The following is an 11,551-nucleotide window of genomic DNA, read 5'->3' as shown; positions in this document are numbered from 1 at the left end:
AGGGTTGCAAATGGGAATGGATAAAAGGGATGAATTCTAAGGGATTTGGCAGTAAGCAGTGAATTGCTATATTAAGGTATTGATTTAAATGGACCTTGGATTTCATTTCAGATTTTTGCAAGATGAACCTAAAAGTAACACAGGTTTTTAAAAATTACCATTTCTTAAGTTGCTTTGAAAGTGGCCTTAAAGGAGATTTCCCATGGTTACTTCTTCCCCTTCATGATACATTAAAAAAACCCCAACCAAACACAAACAGACAAAACCTCCATCAATCTGAAGAACAGTAATATTTCCAGAAAAAAAAAAATCTTTCAGTATGAGGGAACCCATTTGCAGACATTCCTTTCAACACCAGATGAAGCTTGGATCTGTCTGCAGACTGCAGAGTACACATAAGGAAGAAGACATTCTGGAAGATTCACAGTTTGCCAATGTTCTTCATTAGTAGATTTTTTTCCCTCACTTCATATCAATCAAAAGCATACTGGGATGTTTGAAGGGCCTGTGAGGATTAATTTTGGCTAGAGGTGGGCTGGAGTTTTCCAAAATCTAAAGATTAAATATTGAAATAACATCCCAGCTGTCTTCAATTTTACAGGATGTTGATACAGATAAACAGCACGACAAAGTGAGAAATGAGTTCAAGACAGACACAATTCCTGCCAACAGGATTTCAGTCTGCTTACAGTAGGATGCCTAAACAGAGAGAAGTTAGAAATAACATAATCAGTTGCTTATCAGACCTAGGAACCAGTGTAAGTCTGATAGGACTACTGTCAGAATTGCTATGCTTGGGGAATTTAACAGCAGTTTTGTGCCTATGAATGATTACTGTAAAAAATTATTCAAACAGCTGTTCACTCTCACTTGGCTTTGATGTGATGAACCACAGTCTGAATATGAACAGGGATTAGACTTCAAATAAAACCAAAATGAAGACAAAAAGCTGACATGTTGGGATGAGGCAGTTTTCAATAACCAAGACCTGGCCAAAAGAGACATCCTTTGCTGCTGCAACAGTCCCTCAGCTCCCTGCAAACATCTGACAGGAAACAAATAGACACCTCTGGGTGGTCTCACCAGAAAACACAATGTGGAATCAATATGTCATGAGTTAGATACAACTGCTAAAATGACCAGGTTTCCTGACAAGAACCATTCCTTTTCAGCTGAGCCTGAGTCCCTGACGTAGCTAGAAGCTTATGGGAGGCTGTGGCAGTCATGCTAAACCACATTTCTTTTCCTCTGCTCTAGCCTGATTCCCTGGGTTGCTAGAGTTATGTCCCACTGAGGGGTAGGAGCAAAACTTGCAATTGGATTCTGTCTCTGGCGGGTTGCCAAGGCAGAGAGCTGTGAGCTACTCACAGGGAGCCTTGCTTTCTGAGAGATATTCAAATACTCTGGAATTTTCCTTTTTCTCCGCCCCTTATGGTATTTGAGAACATCAATGTCCTACAGGATTAGTACTGGTAATCTTACCTCAATTCTTATCAGGTTTTTACAAGATCTATCAGGACTTTAAAAGTGTCAATTTTTGTTTCAAAGGTAACTTAATCTTTCACACATGTAGGGGTTAAAAATAATTAGTTACTATGGATAAATCCCATTCAGTCACAGTTTGTTTGGTTCTTTGTATTTTCACAAGCATGTAAAGTGACAGGTGATTAACCAGTGACCATAGTAATATACCATGGACTCTGCAAACAAACAGGAATTCTTCATCTTAAGGTGTAAAAAATCTGGTTTTTCATTTAAATCAGATGCCAAGGAGACATATAGAGTCCAGTGCGACCTATAATTTGTCAAATATCTTAATGACAATAAATGCTACCTCTTACAGAAATAGCCTTTTAACACAAATAAATATGTTACATAAAATTGCAGAGATGAAGCTTCCCAGCAAACCTTAGATCTTCAACCTTAGATCCCTGGTCTACGAAGGTACTACTGTTGTGAACCAAAGCTAATGCCAAGGGATGCTCCAGGAGTGCAGCAAGAGGTAATGAAAAGGCAGTCAAGGAGGGCTGTACCTTTTTGACAGGAAGGTCCAGTGGGTGTTGTTCTGCCATCAGCACGATGACATGCCCGCAGACTGACATCACTCCTCACACTCACACAGTGGTCATGCCAGCAGTGAAGAGAACAGCTCAGCTTGTTTCTGCCAGCCTACCACCACGGTGGATCACTGTAACAGCTGGGAGCCTCTGACAGAGTTTTTTGGTAACTTGTTTACAAAATGGAGGAAAACCTCTGCTGTATAGTCTGCTCATTTGTATGCCTACCTTGTCTGCCATTTCTGAAGCCAATATCTCAGAGCAATCTCTAAGGAACATGGAGAGGAGATGGCTTGGTCTCTTTACTGCTCTTTCCCTTTTTCCCTGACCACTGTTACCTTGCTGCATTATTTCCAGTTTCTAGGGTTTAAGTTCTTCCACACTGTTCTACGTACCTTTCTGCAGATAAACTGGGCTGTATTTCATGTTCCTGTTAAGCCACTGGATATGTTTAAGGCATAGACAAGCTGAATTTATTCAAGGCAAGAAAGACTAATTCTAGCCTCAAGGAGTTTGTATTTATAAATGTAAACTTTAGTGAAAACACTAATTCCAATAAGGCCTGATTGTTTTCATTTCCATGGTTTGGATAAATTTGTGATCTGATGAAAAGACACGGAGGCTATTTCTGGATTCCTTTTTACCATCAACTATGGTTGTGATCTAGCTCTTGCTTTTGGAGTTTGGTTTTGGGTTTTCTTCTTTGCTTGCTTTTTTTACAGTGAGTAATCATGCCTATCAATTCACCAGTGTAGTCTAGGTTAAATGGCACTGGAGAGCACAATCACTGGCTTTTGTTGATAGTTTATTTAAAAAAGAAACCTACTGTCAGGTAAGATGTATTCACACAATTGGGAGTGCTCCAGTTCTGTTGCTACAGTGTGTTGAGTACAGCTGCATTAACTATCTTGTATTTCCCTGTGTTGAATTGTCTACAGGAGTGTTTACCATACTTCTTGGGCCCAGGAAGAGCTGGGATGCTGTGGGCAGTGTCATACCTCTTCTTTCTCTGGATTCACCACTTTAGATGGGAAATAAATGGAACTACAAGCCACAGGGATTGCTGTAGAAGACCATCAGACAAGCACAAAATATGAACTGAGGTTCAATAAGTAGTAATGACATGAACAACAACAACAAAAAAGCACAATGAAGGTCCCCATAAACGTTAGAAGAGTATTCAGCTTGCAAAAACAGAAGTTAAGCTAGGCTATGCAGGACTCTTCATCCCTTGTGCATTTGCACTGTGATGTAGCTTTAATTAAATTACCATATTTAATTACCTGTCTCATTCAATGAACAAGGAGTTACTCAGTCTGTACATATCACTGCTATTCATGGTTTACCCTCTGGTCTTATTCTCCACACATCACTTAAGTCCAGACTGACTAGAGAAATGATTAATTTCTGTATAGATGCCTTTTGCAGGTTAAACAGGCTGTTTAAAATGTATCACAATCATCAATAAATATGATGTTTGTGAGAGTAGGCATCATATCCATTTTACAGGTAGGTAAAGGAGACATAAAGAAATCAGCACTAGGCTTATTTAATTTTAATCCATTCAAATTACAGCTTCAAATTATTTTACCTACTTGTACAGAAAATTTAATTCTAGTTCTACATAGCTCGCAAATATTTCTTTTTGGAATATTAAAAATCCATTAACGATATATTTCTTGTACACAATTTTCCGGATTAAAAACTGTGAAAAAAACCCAGAACTGTTATCACATTGCATCATACTGACACCAGTGTATGCCATCAGCAAGGTAGGACACGTTGGATCTCCTTCACTGACCTGTGACTCTGCACGTAACAGAGTATCTTATGTGAGCAGCAAGTTATCTTTCTCTGCACGGACATACATTAGAGGACGCTGGCAAACTTCATCATCAGGGCTTTCCGCATGAAACTGTCTGAAGTGGTTTATAAATATGGATGAGTTTCTCTTGTGAAATTAGGCAGTGTGAATCACCCCATTCTGTAGCCAAGTAAATGAAATGCAGTGACATGGATTTTAAACTCCCCAAATTATTGAAAGTGCCCTTTAAGTTTGCAAACCCAGCCTTAGTTTTCCAAAGCACTTAACTTCTTCTTTTTTTTCCCCCATTGTTTCTTGGTGTGAACGATACTCACACTGAAGTCAGCTGTCAGCATGTCCACTTGGTCTACTCTCAGAAATGTCCTTTATGGCACTTGAAAAATTGTGGGATACCTCGCCAGAAACCACTAATGCCATAGATGTCTCACACAAAATCCATGGCCAACGACATGAAAGAGACCAGTTCTATGGTGTGACATTTGGCATCTTTGGTCATGAGGCAGTATCTTATTTTCTACAAAGATGTGCCTCAGTCATAGACATTTGTTCCACCTCTACATCAGTCAGCGACAATAGGAATCTCTCCCGGATGCTCTAAGAATAATTTGAAGTTTTTGGTCTGGGAACACTTCTGCCCTTCTGAACATTAATTTCACTGGACACAAGCTGCAGGAGGGGCGCCCCTGTATCAGCATCCACTGTCTACTTTCTACTGTCTCTTCCTTTGAAAAGACAAAATTGTGCCACAGTATATTCTAGTCAGGTCCCCTGCTGGGACAAAAGGATCCTGCCTTCTCCCTCTCAGACTAGGCAGGAACAGCATTAGCCCTTTATTTAGGAGGTTATGGAAGTTATAGAGGACCCAAAGACTCCAATCTCCTCACAGAGATGTCAGGGTTCCTGACGTTAGGCTCCATCAAGACGCTGCCTTTTATCCTAGTGAAACCCGAGTGGGATTGTAGAAATGAACAAACGTGGCCCAAACTGGATTTACCATGAAAAAACAGGGCTACTGGAAGCACAGGTAGGAAGAACTATGAAGAGGAGACTGTACTGGCTCAATCCTGAAGAATTTCCTCCAACAGTCAATGCAGACTGCATGAAACTCCTGAAACCTTTGAGAGGAAGAAGTGTAAATGGCACACTTGCATAGTTATACGTATAGAGACATAATTTGATTCTTCAATACACTCATCGGGGGTTTATAGATCTCTGGTACTGGGAATTTTTATCTAATCATTTTAAACTTATTTCTTCATGTTCTTTAATCTCTGGCCTCTGTCGCTGATTCTCACTTGGATATTATTAAATAGTGAAAGCTGACAGAAGTTGCCAGCCAGTGCTGTACATTAGTTACCACAGAGGGTCTCTAAAAGGCAACACTTTGTAGCTTTGAAGATCATGGGATGCTGTGAATCTCTAAGCATGGTGTTACAACCTTCATGGTCAAGTCAGAGTCTTCTCAGGCCTGGTGAGAGCACTCTGGCTCCTGACATCTCCCAGAGGTCTCTCTGATGGCTGCTGGCTTCTATTTTCAGATATAGGCTCCTCGCTAGCAGTAGCAAGCTGTCCTGAATAAGCTGATATTTCTTCTTTCAGTCTACCCTCCACCCCCACTGCCAGCATATAGTCTAGGTATATCTTTCCCATTTATAAATATCTCACATTGTGGTTTTCACAAAAAGCTTAAGTTCATTATAGGATGAAATACCAATTTGGTGTGGATATGATAGTTTACTTTAAAAACATAGTAATATCTTTGCTATGACTTTTAAGATCTGACTTTGAAAGGATGCAAGATTGATCTTCACAATATTTTAAAAAGAACAGTGACAAAGAAAGGTTTAAAGTCCTCTTTGAGAATTAATTATATATTTTAAATAAATCATATTGAGATGAAAGGCTTTCTAAATTCACATATTTGAGGCAAAATTCTTACTCCTTTTAAGCACTGAGTGAAAGGACATATTGGAAAATGGACAGAAGAAAAGAAAAAGATAGAAATTTAACATTAATAGTACTTTGAGATCTTTCAGGAAAAAAATCGAGTAACATACTTAACAAAGTTAGAGAGAAATATTATCTCCCTCTATTTAAGCCTAAATAATACAATAAAATAGAATAATTCATTGAAATAATTTAATAAATATGAAATTAATTATTCTAACTAGATTTGAATATAATCACACTTTCTAATAATGAAGTGATGAAAAAATGAGTTGACTCAGACTGATTAGAGAAAGCAAAAGGATACTCAGCTCATTCCCTTAATCAGTCAACATTCACCATAGCTCTTTCTGTTCATCTCTGCACACAACAGCAGCAATAGAAAAAAAGAAAAACACAGCAGCAAAAATAAGCACCCATCCCACCCAGCACTGTTTTTTAATCACCCAGTGCCTGAAGAAACTGGCTGAAACACTACCAAAGGATTGCATTTTTATTTTTATTTTTATTTTTATTTTTATTTGAAGGGAGGCAGACAGGCTCTTGCAGCTTCACACATTAATGGTTTGTCCTGGTATGTAACAGGTTATGTACTCCAGAAGTTTAGACAGCCTGCATAAACAGGGAAGCACTGGAATGGAATATGAACTTCACTGAAAGTTTAACCTTACTGAATATTTGCTGTTTTGCTGTCTCAAGAGATCTGCCTGAATGACTTATTACATCAGACATTTAATTTTTTTTTCACTTTCACAGAACCCCAGTAAGACCACTGTCCTTATGGTAACTGTTTAGGACATTCTTTATTTATTAGCAACAAGAGTCAGGACCCTCTTTGCAATTATTTTGCCCAGCTATAGCTCTTCAACTAGATTTTTATTGACTAGGACAAGACTTTTTGTATATGTGAATACTGATTTGGGGACTCAGACATTTTACTCCACTTACAAGCAAAAGATATACCCAAAAGTGCAACCTGACTGTGAAATTTTCCATAACTTCAGAGAACAAAAATTTTTTTTTTCCTTCTCACTTCTGGAATCCCTAGTATCTTCAAGCTTGTGCTTCTGTGCAGGAAGACCTGCGGCTGTAGACCTTGGAGGGTCACTCAGCAGAGCAGACCTCTGGAAAATCTGGCAGAGGTCTTTGGCTGTGTCACCACCAGAGTTACTCAAAGCTGAGATATTTACAAAACATTTCTGTTTCAACAGACTGTAGGATTTCCCTGTAGCTCTGGAGAGCTTCCAGTTTCCTTTGATATGGACGCCATTTTGCTGGATGGAAACCCTTGGCTCTTGCCCAAGAAGTTCATGCACTTAGTAGTCTGAATTAAATTCCAATCTTTAAACTAAAAATATTCATTTTTCAAGTTTTGGACTGTGCCCCTCACCCTGGTATAACAGGAGCCAGTGGAGTTGATCCCTGTCAGTGTTACAACTGCACAAAAATCTGGGGAATGCTATCTACAAGCTACCTGGAAGCTTATATTACAATGGTCAGGGTCATTTTCTTCTCTTCCCTCCCATTTGCAGCATCATTACCATTAGGACTTAAGTTTTGGCTGAGATGCAAAGGAGTCTTTCAGACCATTTTCTTCCTTTCCTCAGGCCCTCTGCCTGATTTTTTCTGCAACACTCTTCATGAGGAATAATTTTTTTTTTTTTAAATTAAAAAGTACTGAACAAGGTTAGCTTCAGTTCTTGGCAGGCATCAGTCTGATGATTTGTACTGGCAATTTATCATCTGAGTCACTTGCTAGCAGGGACAAGAGTCCCTGAAACTAACCTCTCCACATCAGGATGAATTCCATTACATTATTTTTCCAGTAAAGATTTGCTTCTTAAGAGGAGAAGAAAAGGTTATAAATAGGTTAGACACATCTCAAGCCCCTGGGGGTCATTGTCACAAACCTAGTTATGTCTTTAATCCTGCCTAGCAAATAGCATTTATCATTCTTCGTATTCTGCATATTTTAACTGAGTACCTGACTTCAAAATTATTTAATCACATTTCATCACCATGAGCATTAATATCACTCCTAATTAACTACAAAATATCTGAAATATTCTCTCTCTAAAACCTTGGGAAGTCTAAATGAAAAATTTTATTTAGGGCACAAGTTTTCTAAATCTTCTAGGTCTGAAAAACTGGCCTAGAAGACTCAGATGAAAAGATTTTTTTCTAATAATTTTATCCTTCCTTCTAAAATGGAAATAGCTACCCTCTTTATGTTCACTCTCTTTTGTCCCATGTCCTCAGCAGTTCTAGAGAATTCTGCAGGAAGAAAATAACTAGAAAGAACAAAAATTGATCACATTTTCCAAATGCCTTAGAGCACTTGCTTGGTATTCAGTCAGACCAGGTGGATGGCAATACGAGCATGTTCTTGCTTACAGAGGTAAGTAAACAAGAGGCAGTTCACTCTTAGTTTAGTAAGTTTTTGCTGTTGAACAGAGGGGCCCAGTTCTTCAACTCAGATGGACATGTGACAAAGAACTGAAGCAGGAATATGGTACAGCTTTCTACAGAGACAACATAACATAGATGAACTGCACTTATATTTTTGCTTTTTTATGTCTTATTGGGGAAATATAAAAAAATAGGAATGACAAAATATATGATCAAAAGCCTGGATTTTTGTCCCCTGTGGAGGTCTAGCCTGGGTCCTCAAAGCCTTCCCTTACAGAGTGAATTGTATCCTCACTATATTTTTCCCAAGAGGGATCACTTATATTTTTAAGGTGAGGATTATGCTGTCTCCTAGGAAAATGCAATCTGAAGTCACTTTTATGAAATAAAAGCTGCCATGAAGACTTACTATTTTCTATGATTTTTCTCAGTCAAAGGAAACCCATCTATGTAAATGTCGAAATTAATAGAATTTCCATATTAGTTCTAACACAACTTAAAAACTCATATACAGCTGCTATCATGTGTAGCATTAGAATGTTCTCAGAATTAGCCCCAGAGAGGGAATTAGAGAACTATACATATTTTCACCTGTAAGCACTGTTGAAGACTAAACCCATGAAATTTCTTTATCATTAGCTTACTGTCACTCTCATGCACACAATTGCTCACAGCTGCTCAGGACCACAGCTCGATGCCAGCTGGGTCAGCTTGCTTGTAGCATGTCCTCATGCCACACAGTCTTAGGTGTCTGCCATGGAAGATACTGAAGTACCTCACGCTCATGTTAAAATAATTTCTGTGATGTTTTTATTCACTGATAAAAAGGTTTTATACCACTTAAATCCTCTTTGGCTGTGTAAATAATAAGTGCTAAATTTCTTAGAGCAAATATCCCATTTCAGACAATGCCTGTTTTGGTATGATAAGCTTTTGAATTTGTATAATTATTCAGTGATTAATTATGATAAAATTATGTAGTCTTTTATTATGTTTGGTAGAACATTAACATCCTGATGTAAAATGGAACTGCAGGTTATGTTTACATACAGCATCTGTGTGTTGCAACAGATAACTCTGCAAAAAAGCACATTTTTCATATACAACTATGGGACACCAACATATGATCAGCAAGTGTCCCATTATGCTACTGTCATGCAGTATGTATTTTCTGCACATCTAAAGCAATCTGAAAGTATATTTACTTAGCTCTAGGCTCTGACTGTCCCTTCATCACACAGATCATACTGCTGTTGGTCCCCTGCCCTTGGCAACATCATATTTTTGTGCAAATGTACTGACATCATGTGGGAGATCAAACCTTTCCAAAACCTGCTTGCAGTGACACAGAGCTGAAGCTATCCATGGCTAGAGTCCTGAAAAGAACAGGTACTACAAAAATATCCGTCATGGGAGCACTTAACTTCAGAAACTAGAACTAGATAATGCTGAGGAAGCTGGTTAGAAGAATATTTAGACACAGTAGTTAAATGGGTAAAATGCTCCCAAGACATTTAGTTTTATGTTGTCTTTTACAATATATGTATTACAACTATTAAAAAAGACCACTGTGGAAGGGATTCCATTCCCCTCTTCTTCAACATCAGTGTGTTTAAACAGAAGAATCAGTGAAACTTACAAAAGAAAAAGCAACATCTGAACAGGGAAAGCTGAAAGTAAGCCACAGTTTGGCTGGCAGATATGTTTTGAAACTGGAAAAAGGAAAACTAAAGGCAATTGCCAGTGGTCTACCAAAATGATGATGGGGTGATAGATGACCAGTTTTTAGAAAAGGTAAGGTAAAGTGACAGCAATAGAGGGAAAATGGCTTGCAGCTGTGCTAACATCTGGGGGTTTTTATCCAAAGACTGAAGAAATTAAAATATATGATTGCTAAACTAATTGTTGCACATGTTGTATCATTTCAGCTAGCCTTGCTGCTGATAGGATGGAATGTGCCACATTTGACGATCTTTAAAGAGGGGGCTCAGGAGAAGTCCACAAATTACAGACCAGTAAAGTTGATGATGCAGATGAGCAAAATGACAGCAGGCAAAGCCAAGAGGGCCAGCAGTGGACAGAGGAACACACGCTGTGAAGAGGAACGACTCAGCGTGTCTCGTACTGTGGAGAGGGATGTCTGCCCATTCATGCCAGCTCTCTCTCAGTGTATAATTATGTTATTTTTACATATCCCATTCTATGTCTCACTGTTGGTAAAATTCATCTGCTTCTGGTTCTTGATTGCAACTAATGTCATTCACATTTTGACAGTTCTGATGGGCTATTCATATTCTCCCTATTCCCTCTAGGTGTAAATGACACAAATCCAGATGATAAATTCATTTGCCCTCTTTGAGAAAATAAATACATTCTCTTGCACCCAAGAGACCACAGCTGCATCTTTTTCATTCTAATAATTCAAAAATTTTCTGCGTTCTTCAGCCAAGGCAAAACCAATTCTTTCTGAGCTTAAAATGCTCTAACTAGCTAATTTAGGAACTTTTGGTGTTCTACAGCATTTTGCAGTTGCCCTCAGAGAGCAGCCGAAATGCAAACTTTTATTTTAGGATGGGAAATTTATGCATCTATAAACAATGACATTCAAAATGATAGTTTAGACACATTGGAGAGTAGTTAGTGGAATGCAATCACACATTTGTTTTAGTCAGAAAAAAAAGAGCCATAAACTATAGAAAACAGGAAGTAATTCAAATGATTTTTTAGTATGTATAAAATTCTTCTGAAAGCAAAAACCTCTTTTCAACATAAAAACAAACAAACAAAAAAAATTCGAGAAGATCTTTTTTGGAATTTAAAATTTTAGACTACCAGTCTTCTGACTCAAGACTTTCACAGAAAGTTTCTTTTCTCCTAAAGGAAAGTACTTTGTCTTGAAATTGTTGAGCGTTTTAATTATGTTTGGGATTCTTGCTGTAATTTATTTCCATCTATTTAGTGAAAATACTAACATCTTCACAAATAAAATTTACATGGAGATTTTCTGAGTCACTTCCCACTTGTTTTTCACATCTATTATTACTGTCATCTCAACAGGAAAATAAGAATAAAAAGCTTATTTTTTATAATGCTTATGTAAATATGTTTTGCACTGCTGGTGTTTAATTCTTTATTCAGATGATGAATGGTATCCATTGCTATCTTTGTGAATCTTGAAATGAAAAGATTTTGAAAAAGCAGACAGGTGGTGAGATACTGTCACTTCTTGGCTTTGAATTTATCTAAATATCCCAAGCCTTGTTTTATTTTCTATATAAGAAATTAGTATGATTTACTTCTTTTAACTTCAAGA

The 11,551-nt window shown here is 37.8% G+C and overlaps 1 long non-coding RNA gene across 2 annotated transcripts; it reads left to right on the top strand.

Moving 5' to 3' along the window:
- The first annotated feature begins 868 nt into the window (after positions 1–868).
- LOC125322315 lies at positions 869–11,238 on the top strand. 2 transcript variants are annotated; one of them, XR_007201947.1, is made up of 2 exons: positions 869–3,829; positions 10,167–11,238. It is a non-coding gene; the product is annotated as an uncharacterized LOC125322315 (long non-coding RNA). The 2 variants fall into 2 exon arrangements; XR_007201948.1 differs by lacking the exon at positions 869–3,829 and adding an exon at positions 7,980–9,627.
- The last annotated feature ends 313 nt before the right edge of the window (positions 11,239–11,551 follow it).

The sequence above is a fragment of the Corvus hawaiiensis genome, chromosome 3 (genome assembly GCF_020740725.1).
Source record: "Corvus hawaiiensis isolate bCorHaw1 chromosome 3, bCorHaw1.pri.cur, whole genome shotgun sequence".
Lineage (NCBI taxonomy): Eukaryota > Metazoa > Chordata > Aves > Passeriformes > Corvidae > Corvus > Corvus hawaiiensis.
This window is presented reverse-complemented; position numbering and strand designations above follow the sequence as displayed.